The following is a 13,260-nucleotide window of genomic DNA, read 5'->3' on the forward strand; positions in this document are numbered from 1 at the left end:
ACTTCCTCCCATCCAAAACTTTGTTTCCAATGTAGACATTTTCAAGAAACTAGAGGCTCATCTGGATTTTCAACCTAAGGGTGTGGGAATGACGTAGCTGTCTCTCTTTCAACCCAACCACGCAGGCAGAACTTTAATTAAATTCGCTTACATCAAAAAGAGCCTTGAAGCTGGTTAGCCTTTCATTTGCTGCCTTAAATATCTGTTTATTGCACAGACTGGACTGGTGAGGAATTTTAATGAACTACATAACACGGTGGAAGGGGAGAAAGGAGATCTTTAGAGAGATGGATATTTAATAGCCTATTTTAATCTTTTCAGCCTGGCTCTGTACAACACATTTATTTCTTTGGATATCTAATTAACTGGTGTCTTAATAATATAAATTACTCTGTTGTTTGATGGATTACTTACTTAAAGGAAAACTATTATCTTCTATTACTTCTCCCTGGCTGCTTCTGATGTTTCATAAATAAGAGCAGATATTTTGCCCCCTTTTAACCTCCCCAAGCATAAAAAAAATGTTTGGTTTGAACCTATTTACTGATTAAGCCACAATTATCTTAAACAGTACACTGAGTTATAAGCCTTGGTTTACAAATTACAATGAGTTCACACAATTCACTATGTCTTGTGATTTGCTGTTTTTTCTCCGCATACACTAAACCTAAGTATAGTTTGCTTGTGTTTGATTAAGTGTGAGTCTAGCTTCAGTGGCTTCCTAACTATAGTTTACGGAAGTCCAGTCATTTGTGATTTATATAGTAAACCATGGCTAAGTAAATCATGGATTGGAAAGGGAAGTAAAAATAGCGTGTTTGATGGGTTCCAGTTGGTCATTCTGTTGTGTTCTTAAGGAATGACCCTAAACATTCCAAAGCAAATAGAAGTGGGAGTGGGAATAGAATAGAATAGAATAGAATGGAATAGAATGGAATGGAATGGAATGGAATGGAATGGAATGGAATGGAATGGAATGGAATAGAATAGAATAGAATTCTTTATTTGGTCAAGCGTGGTTAGACACACAAGGAATTTGTCTCTGGTACAGAAGCACTCAATGTACTTGCAAAGCAAGGGGGCCGGAATAGCTCAGGCTGTAAGGAGCCTGTTATTAGAACACAATAGCCTGCAATTATTGCAGGTTCAAGCCCGGCCCAAGGTTGACTCAGCCTTCCATCCTTTATAAGGTAGGTAAAATGAGGACCCAGATTGTTGGGGGGGCAATAAGTTGACTTTGTAAATATACAAATAGAATGAGACTATTGCCTTATACACTGTAAGCCGCCCTGAGTCTTCGGAGAAGGGCGGGATATAAATGTAAATAAAATAAAAATAAAATAAATAAATAAACAGAGAAAATAATAAGCAAATTTCATGTGCGTGTGTGTGTGTATGAGATTCAATGCCAGGGAATTCTGGGAGTTGAAGTCCACACATCTGAGGGTTGCCATGGTTGAGAACCCTGCACTACAGGCTAATAAGCTATGAAACGAGGGATACACCTTATTGGACTGTATGCCTAGATCCCAGTTTTAATAGTCTGGTTTATATTATGTCCGCTTCAGGACAAAGGACAAAAGTCCTTTTAGGAATTACAGCCATATTTACCCAAATATGGAGAATGATGTTGGGTTAGTCATATTCAGCCCAGCTTACCTCAAAGGACCGTTATGCGGAATTGTCTATATATGCTCCATTGCACTCTTGAAGAAAACGGGGGAATAAACATTTCAGAGGTAAAGACAAGATTTGATGCACAAATATTTGGGCATTCACCTTCTAAAAGAAAGTAGCTGCACTGTGTCAATCCTGAAGCTGACCTGATCGAAGCCATCTTGGAGCTTCAGTGTTGCCACACTGATTGTTTGGGGAAGGGTGGGAAACTTACTTTTAATTAGGTGAAAACCGCAGGAGACTTTAGAGTTGGTTTTCACCAGAACTGTGCCAATATGATATATCCAAATAAAACTATTCTTTGAGGAATCTATCTGCCTCGGAGTTTTGCTCGCTATGGGTGTATTATTTGGAACCCTGACACACTGAGCCATATGATCCAGGTATAATACATGTTAGTATTAAAGGAATTCCAACATTACTACACTATTTATCAGTTACATCCCTTCCGCTCATTCTGTACAGATAGTCCTTGACTTACAAAGTTCATTTAGTGACCGTTCAAAGTTACAACGTCAGTGAAAAAAGTGACAAGTTTTCACATGGTATGACCGTTGCAACATCCACATGGTCACATGATTTACACTCAGATGCTTGACAAATGGTTCGTATTTATGACAGTCTCAGTGTCCTGGGGTCATGTGATTCCCCTTTGCGACCTTCTGACGAGCAAAGTCAATGGGGAAGCCAGATTCACTTAACAACCATTTCCCTAAATTAGCAACTACAGTGATTTCATTTAACAACTGTGGTAAGGAAGGTTTTAAAATGGGATGAAGCCAGTGGTGAAATTCAATTTTTTTTTACTACCAGTTCTGTGGGCATGGCTTGGTGGGTGTGGCAGGGGAACGATACTGCAAAATCCCTCCCCACTCCTGGGGGAAGGATATTGCAAAATCTCCATTCCCACCTCACTCTGGGGTCAGCCAGAGGTGGCATTTGCTGATTCTCTGAACTACTCAAAATTTCAGCTGCCGGTTCTCCAGAACCTATCAGAACCTGCTGGATTTCACCTCTGGATGAAACTCATTGTCTCGCTTAGCAACATAAATTTGGGGTTCAATTGTTGTAAGTCGAGGCTCAATGCAGATGGGCTTCTGCAAAAACGACAGGATGGTTTCAGTGCCTTTCTTGGAAAAGTCTCAGGAAGAGCTACTTTGGGATATTCCCCTTAATAGTTAGTGTTCCCTCTACTCTTTTGAGGACAAATGACTAAAAGTGCTGTAGGACCTGGGAATCACATAAGTTATGGTGGCAGTTGTTGCGACTGGAAAGCTAGGAAAGTGACACATGTGGCTCCCAGGCAGACGCTCGGCCCAGAAATGTCTGACCACTGGAAAGTATGTTAGCAATTTTCTTCAGAGAGTGAAATGGGATCCTTAATACTTTCTTCTCTTCCTGCACAGCACCAGCTGGCTGCAATGGTCCAGAGTAGTATTGTGAAATCCAATGATCCCTGATTACAAGATAATGCAGAATAACGGTTGGAAAGAACATCAGAGGTCTTCTAGTCCAACCCCCTGCTCAGGCAGGAAAAACTATACCGTTTCAGAGAAATGGTTGTCCAATCTCTTCTTAAAACCCTCCAGTGTTGGAGCATTTACAACTTCTGAAGGCAAGTTGTTCAACTGATTAATTGTTCTCACTGTCAGGAAATTCCTCCTAAGTTCAAGGTTGCTTCTCTCCTTGATTGGTTTCCATCCTTTGCTTCTTGTCCTGCCTTCAGGTGCCTTGAAGAATAGGTTGACCCCCTCTTCTTTGTGGCAGCCCCTCAAATATTGGAACACTGCTATCATATCTCCCCTAGTCCTTCTTTTCCCTAGACTAGCCATACCTAATTCCTGCAACTGTTTTTCATATATTTTAGCCTCCAGTCCCCTAACCATCTTTGTTGCTCTTCTGTGCACTCTTTCCAGAGTCTCAACATCTTCTTTATAGTATGGTGATGAAATGATTGGGAGCACCTGAGTCTTTATTTCTGTTATAAATGTGCCTGCATACCCACCCACCCACCCACATGCATGCATACAAATACAGTACAAGTAGCCCCTGACATATGTAGAATATAGCGTTCGTTTGCCAATTTGTCTTCTGGGAAGATGCCTTGATTCTCCCACCTAGTTACACAATGAAAATTCCCTTGTGGTCTCTCTTTTAATCAAAACTAGGTTTGATCTGAGCTTAATTTCTTGAGGTTAGCTAAAATTGATCAGTGCTGCGATCCATTGTTACCTTTTCACCAAATAAAATAAAATCAAACAGAATAAAACTTTCTTCTTGTCAAGCCTTACTCCTGGTGATTTCAAACAGACACCTCTTCCGTTTTCTTGGCAACAATCCAGAAGGGGTTTTTTCCCCTTCTGGGATATCATTTCCTGGTTTAGCCTGAATCCCTGAGAGTGTCTTATCCCAGTATGTACCAGACTCAAACCTCTTTTGCTTCTGAGTTCAGATCAGGTCAGCCAGACGCTTCCCCCATTCTGAGACTTTTTATAATTAGCTTTCTGTGTTAAGAATAGAATAGAATTTTTTAATTGGCCAAGTGTGATTGGACACACAAGGAATTTGTCTTGGTGCATATGCTCTCAGTGTACATAAAAGAAAAGATCATCAAGAATTCTAAGGTAAAACACTTAATGATAGTCCTAGGATACAAATAAGCAATCAGGAACCAATCAATATCAATATAAATCGTAAGGATACAAGCAATAAACTTACAGTCATACAGTCATAATGTATTTTTGATGATGTTTTTGATGTTAGCTGTCCATTTTAGATCTTGCGATATGGTAGAACCTAGAAATTTGAAGGTCTCTACTGTTGATACTGTGTTGTCTAGTATTGTAAGAGGTGGAAGTATGGAAGGGTTTCTTCTAAAGTCTACTACCATTTCTATGGTATTGAGTGTGATCAGTTCCAGATTGTTCCGGTTGCACCACAAGGCTAGTTGTTCAATCTCTCATCTGTATGCGGATTCATCATTGTCTCGAATGAGACCGATCACTGTTGTGTCATCTGCGAACTTCAGTAGTTTAACAGATGGATCATTAGAGATGCAGTTATTGGTCTACAAAGAGAAGTGAGGAGAGCACACAGCCTTGGGGAGGGGTGGGGCTGTGCTAATTGTACAGGTATCTGATGTGATTAACAACAGCAAAAAAGTACATCTGCAGTAATTCAATGCTGGACTGAAATGGGATTCAATATAAATCCAACGAATTAAATATAACTAACATTCTCCTTCTATCACATTGGTATTACAGGTAGTCCTCAATTTACAACCACAATTGAGGCCAAAATTTCTACTGTTAAGTGAGACATTCGTTAAGTGAGTTTGCCCCATTTTATGACATTTTTTGCCCCATTTCTTAAATGAATCACTGTATCAGGTTCCAGTGTATAAAGAAAACTCCACTCAAACAAATGATGGTTTGAATCTTTTACCAGCACAAACTAACATCCATAAATCAATACACAAAGATTTTTTTGGAGCTAATGCTTTGTGCTCCCCACCAACTTATAAAGCTTTATCACCCAGGTGACCCTTAACCTGGCTCCTCCCTACTCATTAATCATTGTTCCATTAGATACGGCAATTAGGCATTACTCCCGCACGCCCCCAGCCCGTTGGCCACTGCTCCAGATTGGCCAGCATTCCAGCCATTTCCAAGCCTCTCCAGATTAGTCATCATTACAGCTATTTTCCAAACTACTCTGTAACTCTCAGTCTCTCAGCCGCCCTCAACAGCTGCTTAGTCAGCAGAGAGAGGGATCTTCATGTTGCTTGGTGGCCAGGAGGTAAGCTGAGAAGCCAGGGTGCTGCCGCGTTACCAGAACCTCTGCACCCACTGGAATGGCAGCCCCGACACATGGCCACGCATTGGGGCTGACATGCGGGCCCCCTACCAGGAAGTCAGGACCTGGAACACAAACAGCAGAGTGAACTCAAGCCTGGGCTATCCTCCCCTGGTTTCTCTAGATTTTGGCGATGGAATGCTACAGTTGGTCTGGGGGCGTTCATGTTGTGTCGTGTCCCACTCCTCCGCTGATGGCCGGGTCAGGGAAATCCGAATCAGGCTTGCCTCTGCAGCTCTGCCCAAAGTCCTAGCAAAGTCCTCAGAGCAGGCAGGAGACCAGTAAGTGACTTCAGCAAGATAAGTTCGACTTTGCCTGACTCAGAGACTGCCAGAAAGCAGATCCTTTATATAGGCCATGGGGTGTGGCTCCATGACTCAGCACTCATTAAGGCCTGCCCCTCCCTTCCTTCTGTTGCCTCCGCCTATCCAGTCTTCTGATGCGAGGGTCACTCCAATCAGCTGTTGGAAGTAAACTTTCCTCAGGCTCACATGCTGTGGAGGAGGGGGAGAGATCTAGCTGCTCCGTTTGCCTGGGCATGGAGCCAGGGCTGGGGCCGGGGGATGCTCCCTCCTCTGCAGCCTGCTTGGGCATGGAGCCAGGGCTGGGACCGGGAGGTGCCCCCTCCTCTGCAGCTTGTCTGGGCATGGAGCCAGGACTGGGGCCGGGAGGCATACATTCCTCCGTGTTCGGGAGCAGATAAGCAGACCCCGGCTGCGGTGAGAGCGGACAAGACACAACATGTTGTCACTGGATACCCAGGAGGCCTCTGAGAGTGGTTACCCTTTCCATACTACCATATATTGGAGTCTTCCTCTGTGCCATCTCGTATCTAGGATATCTTCCACCTCAAATTGCGGTTCCCACCCCCAACCATAACAGGCCGTGGTGGTGGTACATCAATTCCCTCAATGCTAAGATGTGGACTGGCTTGAGTAGGCTGCTGTGGAACACTGGATGGGTCTTCCCCAGAAGCTGGGACAGGCGAAGCTGTACTGTCACTGGATTTATCACCCGGACAACGGGAAAGGGCCCTATGTATTTATGTCCGAGTTTTTTACCAGGGAGGTGTAGCCTCGGGTATTTGGTGGACAGGTACACCATTTGACCCACTTTGAACATAGGCTGTAGCCTTCGTTGCTGTTTGTACCTTGCCACCGCATAATTCAATGCCTCTTTAACTACTCACCACACACCTTTCATTCGGTCTGTCCATTCCTGCATTCCACTATCCACTGGGACCATTTTATGGTACTCTGGTATTTGCATGAATTCTCGTCCCATTGCAACCAGGAACGAGGTATATCCCATACTGCTATGGATAGCATTATAGTATGCTACCTCAGCAAATGGGAGTAAATCCGCCCAATTGGTTTGTCGATATTTGACATAACACCGTAGATACCATGGTGTTAGTCTCTCTGCAGCCCCCTTGTTTTCAGGGTGAAATGCTGAGCTTAGCCCCTGAGATGCGCCGATTCTGGTCAGGAAATCTCGCCAGAATCTGGCAATAAATTGCACTCCCCTATCCGAAATCACCCTCTGGGGGACACCGTGGAGACGATAGATATGGACTATGAATAACTTGGCCAACTGTTTTGCAGAGGGGAGACCAGGACAGGTTATGAAATGGGCCTGTTTGAAAATAAATCTATTACGGTCCAGATGACTGTATTCCCTCGACTGGCTGGCAGTTCTACAACAAAGTCCATAGCTATCTGCTCCCACGGTTGTGCTGGACTTGCCACTGTCTGCAACAGGCCTGGTGGCTTGCCTGGTCGAGGTTTTGTGATGGCACACACCACACAGCTCTGTACATAGTCCTTGATGTACCTTTTCATTTGAGGCCACCAGAACTGGTGAGGTGCAAAGTCTTTAAGTAGCCGAAGTGTCCAGCAGTGCGCGCATCGTGACAACATTTTAACACCTCCAACTGCACCTCCTGGGGCATATACAATTTTGACCCCTTCCAAGCAAAACCATTCCTCTGAGTTAATAGGAAATGGTTTTCCTGGTACCAGCGGTCTCCTGGTAACATAGACTGGATGGCCTGAGGGGTGGGGCCACCGGACAGTTGGTAAGTTACAGTCTGCGAATGGTGGGTGTTTACTGTTTGGATTTGGTCAGCAGGTATGATAGCTTGCACCACCTCCTCATGGGCACTTACATATTGTGGCTTCCTGGAACGGTTATCAGCCAGGAAGTTTTTCCCCCCACATATGTATTTCAGAGTGAAACGAAAATGCCTGAAATGCAGGGCCCACCTCACCTGCTTTGGCAACAGTCGTCGGGGTTGTTGCAGGGCCTCCAATTTCTTGTGGTCTGTCCACACTTTGAATGGCACAACCCCGCCCTCCAAAGAGATGCCACCAAGTCATCAACGCCCATCGAATCGCAAAGGCCTCCTTCTCTCAGATCAGCCAGTTACGTTCTGTCTCCGGTAATTTCCGGGATGTATATGGGCATGGCTGCAGCACCCCGCCCTCGTTCTTTTGTAACAGGACTGCAGCCACAGTGATATCACTTGCATCAGCCTGCACCACAAACCGCTTTGCTGGATCTGGGTGTCAGAGGACTGGTTCATTTGCAAAAAGCACCTTTAAGCATTCAAATGCTTGTTGGCACTCAAGGGTCCAGTGTATTGGGTGGCCAGCCTGGGGCTTCCCTCGGAGGTGTTTTGTTTTGAGGAGACTGGTTAATGGTAGAGCTACCTGGGCAAACAACGGGATAAACTGGCGGTAGAAATTGGCAAAACCCAGGAAGCTTTGTAATTGTTTTCGGGTGCCTCCCAGTCTATCACTGCTTTGACCTTAGTTGGGTCCATCTCCACCCCCCACTGGTGATATGCGAAACCCTAGGTAGTTAATCGGTTCTGGTGGAACTCACATTTCAATAGTTTCACATGCAATCATGCGTGTAACAGTTTCTCCAGGACTTTACCGACTAGGGCGATGTGTTCATCTATGGTATTAGTATAGATGAGTATATTATCAAGATACACCAGTACCCCGTTATATATGTGATCATGCAGTACCTCACGGATTAGCTTCATGAACACTGCGAGTACGCCCTGAAAACCAAAGGGCATAACCCTAAACTGATAACTCCCCAGGGAGCAATTAAATGCTGTCTTCCACTCATCTTCTGCCCGTATTCGTACCCAGTAATATGCTTCCCAGAGGTCTAATTTAGAGAACATCTGTCCCTCAGCCAACCGGGCTAACATGTCCTTCATCTATGGCAGGGGGTGTTGTGTCTTGCCCGCTCTCACTGCAGCCGGGGTCTTCTTATCTGCTTCCGAACGCTGAAGAATGTCCTAGTATGCCTCCCGGCCCCAGCCCTGGCTCCATGCCCAGACAGGCTGAGGAGGAGGGGGCACCTCCCGGCCCCAGCCCTGGCTCCATGCCCAGGCAAACGGAGCAACTAGACCCCTCCCCCTCCCCCACAGCATGTGAGCCTGAGGGAGATTTATTACCAATAGCTGCCAACTGGAGTGACCCTCGCTTCAGAAGAATTGATAGGCGGTGGCGTCAGAAGGAAGGGAGGGGCAGGCCTGGATAAGTGCTGAGTCATGGAGCCACACCCCATGGCCTATATAAAGGATCTGCTTTCTGGCAGTCTCTGAGTCAGGCAAAGTCGAACATATCTTGCTGAAGTCACTTTCTGGTCTCCTGCCTGCCTTGAGGACTTTGCTAGGACTTTGGCAGAGCTGCAGAGGCACGCCTGATTCGGATTTCCCTGATCCGGCCGTCAGCGGAGGAGTGGGACACGACATGGGGTACATGTGTTCTACAAAAACTGCATTAATCCCCTGGAAATCCACACATCCCTAACCCCATCCTCCTTCTCTCGAAACAATACGGGTGTAGCCACCCAGGACCAAGCAGGCTGGATAAAGCCTCATTTCAGATTTTTCTCGATGAAAGCCCTCATCTCAGACCTAATTCAGGAGGGAACCACGGATGTTATGGGCATTACGGAGACCTGGTTGGGCACGGAAGGGGGGGTCCCCCTAATGGAGATGTGCCTACCAGATTTCCGAGCATTCCATCAGCCAAGGGCCCAAGGTAGGGGTGGGGTGGCAGCGGTCATTATCAAGGAAAGTCTGGAACCGAGGGAGACCACTGTGCCTCAGATAGCTGGTTGTGAATCCCTCTATGTGAAGTGGGGTCATAGGACTCAGGTGGGCTTGTTGATCACGTACCTGTCTCCTTGCTGCGTGACAACAGCCCTGCCCGAGCTGTTGGAGTTGCTGGCTGGGTTGGCAGTTGAAACTCCTAGACTGTTGGTCATGGGGGAATTCAATTTGCCATCAACTGGTGTGGCATCTGCGACGGCCCGGGAGTTCATGGCTTCCATGACGGCCATGGACCTGACTCAATTAGTGGACGGCCCTACCCACATCGGGGGAGGCACCCTAGATCTGATTTTTATCTCTGGCCAATGGTCGAATGATCTGATTTTAAATGATTTAGTTGTCGAGCCCTTGTCATGGTCAGATCATTCTCTTCTTCGTCTGGACTTTCGGACCGCTACTCACCACTGCAGGGAGACGGAACCAATGCGTTGGTTCCGTCCCAGGTGCCTGATGGACCCAGAGAGGTTCCTGACGGAGCTTGGGCCGTTTCCAGAGAATCTGGCCTGCGGCACGGCTGAAGAACTAGTCGCGGCCTGGGAACAGGCCACGGCTGGAGCTTTGGACCGTGTCGTGCCTTTGCGGCCTCTGACCCGGAGATGAAACGCCGGAGAAGATGCCTAGAGAGTGCTTGGAGATCCAGCCGTTCGGAAGCTGACCGGACACTAGTTAAGTCCTATAGTAGGACCTACCTAGTGGCACTGAGGGATGTGAAACGTTCTTAACCGCCCGGCCGCCCTGTTTCAGGTGACCCGCTCTCTCCTTCAACAGAAAGGGCGGGAGGATCCATTACAAGGGCGTGCCAAGGAGTTTAACGGTTATCTATACAATAAAATCGTTCAGCTTCGGGATGGATTGGATCAAAATTGGGTAGATCCAGGCGAGAGGTTCAAGACTCATCTTGTTGAGACTGTTTGGGATAGTTTTGACCCTGTGACTCCCGAGGACATGGACAGGTTGCTGGGGAGGTTGAATGCCACCACATGTTTACTGGACCTGTGCCCCTCCTGGTTGGTGCTGGCCATGCAGGAGGTGACACGAGGCTGGCTCCGGGGGATTACAAATTTTTGCAGTGTTCCGGGGCCATGTGATCCACTTTTGCATCCTTCTGACAAGCAAAGTCAATGGGGAAGCCAGATTCACTTAACAACCATGATACTAATTTAACAACTGCAGTGATTCACTTAATAACTGTGGCAAGAAAGGTCATAAAATGGGCAAAACTCATTTAACAAATATCTCACTTAGCAACAAAAAATTTGGGGCTTAATTGTGGCCGTAAGTCAAGGACTTCTTGTATTTATAATGATTGCAGCATTCCAAGGTCACGTGATCATTATTGGTGACATTCTTAGCTGGCTTCTGACAAGCAAAGTCAATGGGAGAAGACAGATTTGGTTGTATGATTCACTTAACAACTGCAGCAATTTGTTTTAACAACTGTGGCAAAATCATGGTAAAGTTGAACACTTACCAACTCCCTTGTTTAGCAATGGAAATTCTGATCTCAGTTGCGGTCATAAATTGAGGACTACATGTAATGTAGCTTTACAATAAAGTACAGGTAGTATTGTGGCTCCAGCTCTCCCCGGGCCTGGCCCCCTGCCAGAGAGTGACTCAGAGAGTGAGGGGAAAGGGCCGTCAGGGCTCCCTTCTGCAGGGCCAGCTTCCCTGGTTCAGCTCCAGGAGCCAGAGGCAAGCCAGGTGGAAGAGGTGACGAGGCCTCTGTCTCCTGTATCTCCCCCCACCCAGGAAAGGCTTCCAGACCCAGCTGAGGACAATCAGTCCTGGTTAGACCCCAGATTTTGTAGACAAGAGAGGCGGGAACAACAGAAGCAGGGGTGGGGCAGGCCTAGAAAGTGCTGAATCACGGAGCCACACCCCACAGGGTATAAAAGCAGGAGGGGCTGCTATACTGCTTCGTGACGAACAAATCAAACTTCCTAGAGAGAACTTGAGCTGAAGTGCTGTTTATTCCTGATTTCCTGATTGATACGCCGGCATCAAGAAAGATAACAGAAAAACCGTGGCAGACGCTCGCTGGGTTACTGCCACAGCTGATAGCTGCCGTGGACTCAATTGCCAGCTAATTGAGTCATTTTCTCGTGCTTCCCGGACTGAGGTGGGGGGACAGAACAGGTAGTCCTTGACTTACAACAGTTTGCTTAGTGACCTCTTGAAGTTACAACAGCACTGAAAAAAGTGACATGACCTTTTTCACACTTATGACCACTGCAACATCCCCATGGTCATGTGGAGTTACATGCGGATTTGCGATGCTTGACAACTGACTCATGACGGTTGCAGTGTCTCAGGGTCATGTGATCCCCTTTTGCAACCTCTGACAAGCAAAGTCAATGAGGAAATCAGATTCACTTAACAGCCGTGTTACTAACTTAACAAGGGCAGTGATTTTATTCTGTATCTATATGTATTTTTATTTGCCTGTGAACCGCCCTGAGTCCCTAGGGAGATAGGGCGGTATATAAATATGATAAATAAATAAATAAAATAAATAAATAAATAAACTTAATAAATGTAGAAAGAGAAGTCTTAAAATGAAGCAAAGCTTTCTTAACAAATTTCTCACTTAGCAAGATAAATTTTGGGTTCAATTAGTGGCCGTGAGTCAAGGACTACCTGTAGAATTAATTCATCTGAATTGTTTCCTATCTGGTGCACTTGGTAAGGCTGACAGGATTTTCAAAGATCCTAGATCCTAAGACACATTGTTCACCTAAGAATTATGCCCATCTATTGCCATTAATTGCTTAGAAATAAGATTGGTAGCACTATTTGAGAATGCAACTCTATGAGTTGCTTCTTATCCTTGCACTGAATTTGGTTCTATTAAGCATGGTTTATTGAATAAATAAATTTATAAATAAATACAGTAGATTTATTGAATAAACCAACCAGTGGAACGGCTTGCCTTCTGAAGTTGTGGGAGCTTCATCATTTGAGACTTTCAAGAAGAGATTGGACTGCCATTTGTCAGAAATGGTGTAGGGTCTCCTGCTTGGGTGGAGGGTTGGACAAGATGACCTACAAAGTCCCTTCCTGTTAATCTGTTAATCTGAATAAACATGCATTTACTTTTAGAATGGTAAAATGGTAAAAACTGATAGTAGATTTCAGGAGAAGCCCTTCTACACTACCACCACTCACAATACTAGACAACACAGTAGAGACCTTCAAGTTTCTAGGTTCTATAATATTTCAAGATTTAAAATGGACACCTGACATCAAATACATCATCAAAAAAGCACAACGAAGAATGTTCTTCCTGCATCAACTCAGAAAGCTCAAACTGCCCAAAGAGCTGCTGGTCCAGTTCTACAGAGGAATTATTGAGTCTGTTATCTGCACCTCTATATGATCATATGACGGCCATCGCCAGGGGAGCGTTTCATCAGGTTCGCCTGATACGCCAGTTGCGTCCCTTCCTAGACCGGGATTCCCTATGCACAGTCACTCACGCCCTCGTCACTTCCTGCCTGGACTACTGTAACACTCTCTACATGGGGCTCCCCTTGAAGAGCACCCGGAGGCTCCAACTGGTCCAGAATGCGGCTGCACAGGTAATAGAGGGA

This window comes from Ahaetulla prasina, chromosome 11 (assembly GCF_028640845.1).
Source record: "Ahaetulla prasina isolate Xishuangbanna chromosome 11, ASM2864084v1, whole genome shotgun sequence".
Lineage (NCBI taxonomy): Eukaryota > Metazoa > Chordata > Lepidosauria > Squamata > Colubridae > Ahaetulla > Ahaetulla prasina.